The following is a 7,715-nucleotide window of genomic DNA, read 5'->3' on the forward strand; positions in this document are numbered from 1 at the left end:
GCTAATGTGCGTTTGTTCATATATACACACACACACACACACATTATTATAGGTGTAGCTGTATGATTAAGTTTATTTCTCAACCATGTGGTCTTGGGTTCAGTCCCACTGCACAGTACCTTGATGAAGTGTCTTCTATTATAGCCCCAATCCAGCCAAAGCCTTGTGAGTGGATTTGGTAGGTGGAAACTGAAAGAAGCCTGTCACATGTGTTTGGGTACACCCTTGTGAAAACATGTGATGTTGGTAAATGAGTACCATCATCATACAAGTGAGGTTGTTTGTTTCCAAATGTGGTCAGTTGCCAGTCATTTAGGCATCAGATAGAATGTGTAGATATTTTTCTGAGGTTCACTTTGCCTTTCATCATTTCAGGGTTGATAAAAAAAACAAAAAAAAAACAGTACCAACCTACTACAGGTGTAGTCCTCTCCCACTGGCTATCATAGCCTGAATATTTAATTAATAGTGGGTAGAGTGGCCAAGACAGAACATCTGTGTCTGCTCACAGTTACATCCATGGATATTTATAGCCATTAGTAAAAGCATGGTACATGCTACTAAGTCTTGCTCAGTTACAAATGACAACTATTGTTACAGGTTCAGTCCCTCTGAGTGGCACCTTTGGCAAGTGTCTACTACTATAGATCTGGGCTAACCAAAACCTTGTGGGCGGATTTGATACGCAGAAAGTGAAAGAAACCCATGGCGTGTGTGTGTGTGTACATTTTCCATGTTGGCATACGTTTAGATGGGTTGACACATTCTGGTGAGCCACTGGGCTACGTAATGTTCCATGTCAGCTTTGACATGGTTTCTACAGCAGCTGGATGCATTTCTTAATGCCAACCACTTTTGCACTGGGTGTTTTTTTGTTTTTTTTCATGCCAACAGCACTGGTGAGGTTGCCAAGTAACTCGCAAAACAAGAAAAGGAAAAAAAGCTCTCAACTAAGTGGAAGGACTATTTGAATGTAAGGCGAGATGGTTTTTATGCCAGGGACAAAATATAGGTGTCTTCCTATAGAGAAGATATATGGCTATCCTGCATTATATAAGGGTGAGAGTAGCTGGAAAGTGTGTCACTTATACAGCATCATTAATTTTCAATATTCTGCACAAACATGCTTGGCCATCAGGAAATATTACCTTGCTTGGAAACAGGTATGGGTTGGTGGCAGGAAGTGCATCCAGCTGTAGAAAATTTGCTACTATAAATTCTCTCCAATTCATGCAAACAAAAAAATGAACATTAAACCAATGGTGGTGGTGATGTAATCAGTTGCAATTATAGTGTGCAGCAACCACCACGGAGCGGTGATTCAGTCAGTATTATCATCATCATATTTGACATTCCTTTCACAGCACTACTCTGGAATGAAAAAAAAAGACCCTGCATAACTGCACCAACACACCTCATTTATCCCCATTATTTGTGTAGCTTTCTGTGCAGTTTGTTAAGTCCCAGGTCAGTTCTTACTGGCTTGACCTGTAATAAAAAGAAACTGTTCTAGACATGACAAGCTGGGTTATTGTTTGTTTTGAGACATTGTATATCTAGCACTGTATTATTATCTAATGTGTCCTTCCTTCCTGTAAAGAGAGTAGTAATGTGATTTGGCATTTTGTGCTATTTCTAGAAGTAAATTTGTATGATTGAAGTGGGGTGGTTACTTGTTTCAGTCATTGGACTGCAGCCATGCTGAGACACTGCTTTGAAGAATTTATTCAAATAAATCAACCCTGGTACTTATACAAGAATAAGTAGACTTTACAATAAGTCCATCTATTCTAGATTTGTCTTAAAATAAGTCTAGAATATTCTTTCTTAAAATATTTTAGACTCTAAGTCTTTGGCAAAGATAAAATAATTATGCCAAAGAGTTATTCTATCAACTTTTTTGCTAAACCTGCAAGGTTGTAAAGAAACCAGTACCAGTTGTCACTGGACACACGGACACACATTGTGACTTCTCAGCTAGATCACATGCTGGTTTATTGAGTCATGCTCATATGCATATTGTTTTTGGTGGCCTGAGGAGTCACCAGGTGAAGTAAATGAATTGTAAACATTGGTGAATGGTAGTAATAGTAGTGTAAGGATGATGTTGGTTATCTATTTGGTTGGAGTTTTTTTTTTTTTTTTTTTTTTTTTTTTCTGTCTTCTAACTCAACACTCATATGTATACATATACACACACACACAACGGGCTTCTTTCAGCTTCCATCTATCAAATCCACTCACAAGGCTTTGGTCAGCCTGGAGTTATAGAAGACATTTGCCCAAGATGCCAACTGTGATGGCAATCTATTGTGAGGGTGTTGAAGAATTTTGCTTAGAAGTCTGAAAATAGATGTTGGATTCTCAGTGTTATATAATAATGTAATGTTAAAACTGCAAAGTTATCTGGTCGCTAGTTTTAACACAAAAACTGCTGTGCTACTGTTTTTGTTTCAGTTTATTTTGGCATCATTATGCTGATGTTTGAAATTAATTAACCTGAAATTTTGCTGGAAGGTTCTACTTTACGTGACTTTAAAACAAAGTTTGTATCATAAACCAGGGGTGTCTTCAGGCAGGTTTTGAATGAGAAGGACTCAATGGGTGAGATAAGGAGAAAACACTTTTCACTGTAGTCAATGTGAAAAGTTAATTTACGTTTCTTTTTTTCTGAGGTTTTTTTTTTCTTTTTCTTTTCTTTTCTGAAAGAAAGATTTAAGGAAGGGTGATTCTTCATCATTAAAAAAAAGCTAACACATGAATTAGAAGCATTGTGGGGTGGGCAAGATATATATGAGAGAGAAAGCCAAGAGATATATATGTGAGATAGTGGACACCTGATCGTCACTGTCCATCTCCTTGAGAATACCTTTAATTCATTCTCACTCTCTCTCTCTTAAACGTAGGTAGGTATGTAACCCCACTACACCAACCTTTTCCCCTCATACTTTAGCCTCCATCTAACATATGGACACTGCATCCTCCCTCCCTGGGTTTAACTTGCAAGCTATACAGGGACCTCATTTGTGTCAGTGGCCCCAAAATAGCACCCAGTACACACTATAGTGGTTGGCATTAGGAAGGGTATCCAGCTATAGAAATCATGACAAAACAGACATTCAAATATAATGGAGTCTTTGATTCATTGGATCCTTGTCAAATCATCCAACCTATGCCAGCATGGAATACAGACATTAAATGATTATATATATATAAATGATATATATATATGATTATACATACATAGATAGATAGATAGATAGATTTTAGGTTTTACTTGACTCAATAGATCTCCTTAAGCACGGCGTATCACCAGATGATTCAAAGGTACTTTTTAAATGGGTTGCTTATGCAACACTGCTATAGGCTACAGCTGTGATCTCACTTGCTGGGTCTTCTCAATTACAGCGTATCTCCCAAGGTCTCCGTCTCTTGTCGTTGCCTTTGTGAGGCCCAACGTTTGAAGGTCATACTTCACCACCTCATCCCATGTCTTCCTGGGTCTCGCTCTTCCGCAGGTTCCTTGCACTCCTCATCCATATGCAGCACATTACCATACCAGTGCAGTCGTCTCCCTTGCACACTACATCTGATGCTTATGTCCAACATTTCTCTCAAGGTGCTTACACACTGTTGTTAAACATCCAGTGGATCATACTAGCTTCATTTCTTTCAAGCTTATGTATATCCTCAACAATCATGGCCCATGTTTCACTGTTGTGTAGCATGGCAGTACACACATATGCATCATACAGTCTACCTTTCACTCTGAGTGAGAGGCCCTTTATCACCAGTAGAGGTAGGAGCTTTCTGAACTTTGCCCAGACTATTCTTATTCTAGTGGCAATGCTCTCCAAACATCCACCCCCACTACTTACTTGGTTGCCTAGGTAGTGGAAGCTATCAACTACTTCTGGTTTCTCCACCTGGCATGTGATGGAATCTGTTTTCTGAGCATCTGTAGTGTTTTTTTGCCCCTGTGCATCTGCCGCACACAAAAGCTGTCATCCCAGTTAACCTTCCTTTGATGTTGCTGCACCTCTTATGCGTCCATAGCTTACACTGGGTACATCTTATGGAGTTTCTACCTACACCTTTTCTACAGATCGATCAGGGCCATCTAGCTGAAGGGCTTTGTGATTTGTTCACCTTCCTACTTTCTAGGGCTTTGGTTTTTGCAACATTGACTCTAAGGCCCTTTGATTCTAAACCTTGCTTCCACACCTGAAATTTTTCTCTAGTTCTGGTAGTGATTCAGCTATGAGAGCAAGATCATCAGCGTAGAGAAGCTCCCAGGGGCATCCTGCCTTGAATTCCTCTGTTATTACCTGGAGGACTATGATGAATAAGAGGGGGCTGAGGGCTGATCCTTCGTGAATCCCTACTTCTACCTGGAATTCTTCACTATACTCATTGCCAACCCTTATTTTACTGACAGCATCCCTGTTTTCTGCATCGCCTGCCAGATAAGGCATCGGAGGACCCTGTCAAAGGTTTTTTCCATGTCAACAAAAGCCAAGTATAGGGGTTTATCTTTGGTTAGCTATTTCTCCTGCAGTTGCTTTACCAAGAATATAGTATTGGTGGCGCTTCTACCTGGCACAAATCTGAACTGTACTTAGTCTAAGCAGACTCTCTCCCTAATTAGTTGTGCTATGACCCTCTCTGTGACCTTCATCACAGTTTGTAATCCCGGTGTGATCCAGCAGTTTGATACCCCTGTAGTTATTCCTATCTAATGCATCACCTTTACCTTTATAACAGTTGACTATGGTGCTGCTATGCCAGTCATTGGGTATGACTCTTTTGCGGACTACCTGGTTTGCAATACAAGTGACTAGACCATAACCCACACCCAGATATTTTAAGTATCTCAGCAGTGATTCCTGATGGGCTTGGGTCTTTTCCTGATTTCATGCCCTTAATTGCTTTATCTACCTGGGTGTTATCAATTCGGTTAGCTGGTCCCTCGACTGGGTCAACATTTGGCAGGCTCTCCTCCTCCCATTCATTCTCCACATTCAGCAACCTTTCATAATGGCATCTCCAAGCCTCTTTCTTTGAAGAATCATTAAAAGCAAGTGCACCATCATCCATGCGGACACATTTCTCTCCTGTGACATCACAATTTTCTGTCGCACACCGTCTTGCAATCTGTAATACTTCAGTTCTTTGGTCCTCACATTGCTGAACATTGGCAAACTTCTTTTCTGCTTCTCCCTTAACTATATATATCTGTCTCCCAGCCTCGCTTCTGGCTATCTGGTACAGTTCCCTGCTACCCCCAATTCTTCCAGGTTTTCCAGGCCTGTTTCTTTGCTCTAATGCCCTTGTCTACTGTATTATTCCACTACCACATTACCCTAGCTATGGAAGGGACTTTGCACCAGCCGCAGATTTGGTCTGTGGCACTCAGTAAGTTGTCATGTAGGAATTTCCATTTACCCTCTATGTCACAAATGTGTAGCTCCTACTCCTTATCAAATTCCTTAATGAGGATGTCCCCAAATCTCTGACCATGTGAAGGGTTCTTCAGCTTCCAAATCCTTTTCTGGATTGGTCTGCTTCTTGGCATCCTTCTGGCCTAAAGTCACTAATCACTAGTCTATGCTTGGGGTGGGGTACATTCTTCACCAGGGAGGGTCTTAGTAACCATGCATCCCACTGTCTGGTGAGGATGAAATCAATCTGGCTTGCAGAGTCGCCTGATTGACAGGTTATCAGGTGGCTCTCTGGCTTCCTGAAGTTGGCGTTGCAGATTAATAGGTTGCTTGCACCACAGAACTCCAGTAGCCTAGTTCCCTCTTCATTTCAGGAACCAATTCCATGGCACCTGTGAACACCATAGAAGATACCAGATTGCTGTCCTACATACTCGTTGAAATCTCCAACCACAAAGATGAGGTCATTGCCACTCATCTTTGAGGTAGCCTGTAGAAGGGTATCATAAAAGTGGTCCTTCTGATTGTTTGGGAGGCCATCTTGTGGGGTGTAGGCAGAGATAATTGTAGCTATACTATTCTGCAGGACTAGCCTGAGCTTAAGCACTTTATCACATGCTCTGACTACCATTATGACCTTATTCACCCATTTCTCTGCAAGGAGTATGCCTACACCCCCTACTCCATCACTATTACCATCCCAGATTTTATACCTATGTGCCTTGCCTGTGAGGACCCTGGCTGAAGCTCCTCCCCACCTTACCTCTCAAGCATCTTGACAATGTCACTAGACTTATTTTTCAATGTGCCGACATTGACAGCACCAACTCTAAAAACAGGGAAAGGAATGTGAGAGGAGACATGGGGAGGGTTGTTATTCAGTGCCTGAAAAGGTTTCCATGTTTGTTTGATAGACATGCTGCACCTTTTCTCACATTTGACCTATCATCATTCAAGCATGTTAAGATTGTTGCCCCTATTGGGGGTAGTGGTAAGTGTTAGCGGCATTGTAAGTATAAGCATTATGAACATCGTAAATATGAATATCAATATGCCAATGTTAGATTAAGTAGGTGGACAGCTAAACTAGTTGCATTTGTCCCGGAGAGGAGGGAGGCAAAATTGCAAGGTGTGATAAAGGAGACCACCAGTGAGGGAGGGAGTTTCCAGTAAGAGTAGAGAGATATCAGGTATTGGTGGTGAGGGCAGGAATGGGTGGGTGCACTGCAAACAAGCAAGGGTTAATTTAAGAGATAGTATGAAAAAAATATGTAGCCAACTTGGGAACACGGGAGAGGAGAGCTGAGGGGATCAGAGAGATTTCATTTGGAAATTACATGAAGAATTAAGGAGAAAACTAAGGCGGAGGGAGAGAGAGATTAGGAAGTTATATATGGAAGAGTTAATTTAGATAATTAGCTTCTGAAAGTAGATATTAGTAAATAATGCATATTAATAATGAATGAATGAAAAGATAGAAAAAACGAGAAAATAGCTTAGTAGTGCATAACTGGGTGCCAATAGATACCAACGCTGGAATGAGTTGCATGAAAATCTGAGAGGGAAATATGTGAGCAAGGTATTTTTATAAAATCTAAAATCACAGTCAGAATCTCAATCAAATCAATAACAGAAATTGTAGTTGTGGCCAATGCCAGTGCTGCCTGACTGGCTCTCCATGCTGGTGGCACATAAAAAGCACCCACTACACTCTCGGAGTGGTTGGCATTAGGAAGGGCATCCAGCTGTAGAAACATTGCCAGTCCCCAGTCAAACCGTCCAACCCATGCCAGCATGAAAAACAGATGATGAAGATATACTGGAAGAGATACCTGGCCTTGCTCAGGATTAAAATGAGTTTTTTTTTATATTATTTTACTTGTTTCGGTTATAACTGCGACCATACTGGAGCACCGCCTTTGCTCAAAATAAATTGACCACAGCATTTATTCTTTGTAAGCCTAGTACTTATTATATCAGTGTCTTTTGCTGAACCACTAAGTTATGGGAACATAAACACAGCAACATCGGTTGGCCAGCAATGGTGGGTACAAGCACACACACACGTCTTGTTTCTACATATGTATACACACACATATATACATAAGCATATATATGTGCATATAGACATACATATACACACACACAAATATATATATATATATACACACACGCAGACACACACACACACACACACACACACACACACACACACACACACACACAAATAAATATAAATACATATTGAAAGTAACAGAAATGAAACTAATATAT

At 40.7% G+C, this 7,715-nt stretch overlaps 1 protein-coding gene across 10 annotated transcripts in view; it reads left to right on the forward strand.

The window, feature by feature from the left end:
• LOC106874415 (myb-like protein U) overlaps positions 1-7,715 on the forward strand; it is a 216,939-nt gene that overhangs the window by 195,966 nt on the left and 13,258 nt on the right. The gene's annotated exons all lie outside the window — the stretch shown is intronic.

Source organism: Octopus bimaculoides, chromosome 25 (assembly GCF_001194135.2).
Source record: "Octopus bimaculoides isolate UCB-OBI-ISO-001 chromosome 25, ASM119413v2, whole genome shotgun sequence".
NCBI lineage: Eukaryota > Metazoa > Mollusca > Cephalopoda > Octopoda > Octopodidae > Octopus > Octopus bimaculoides.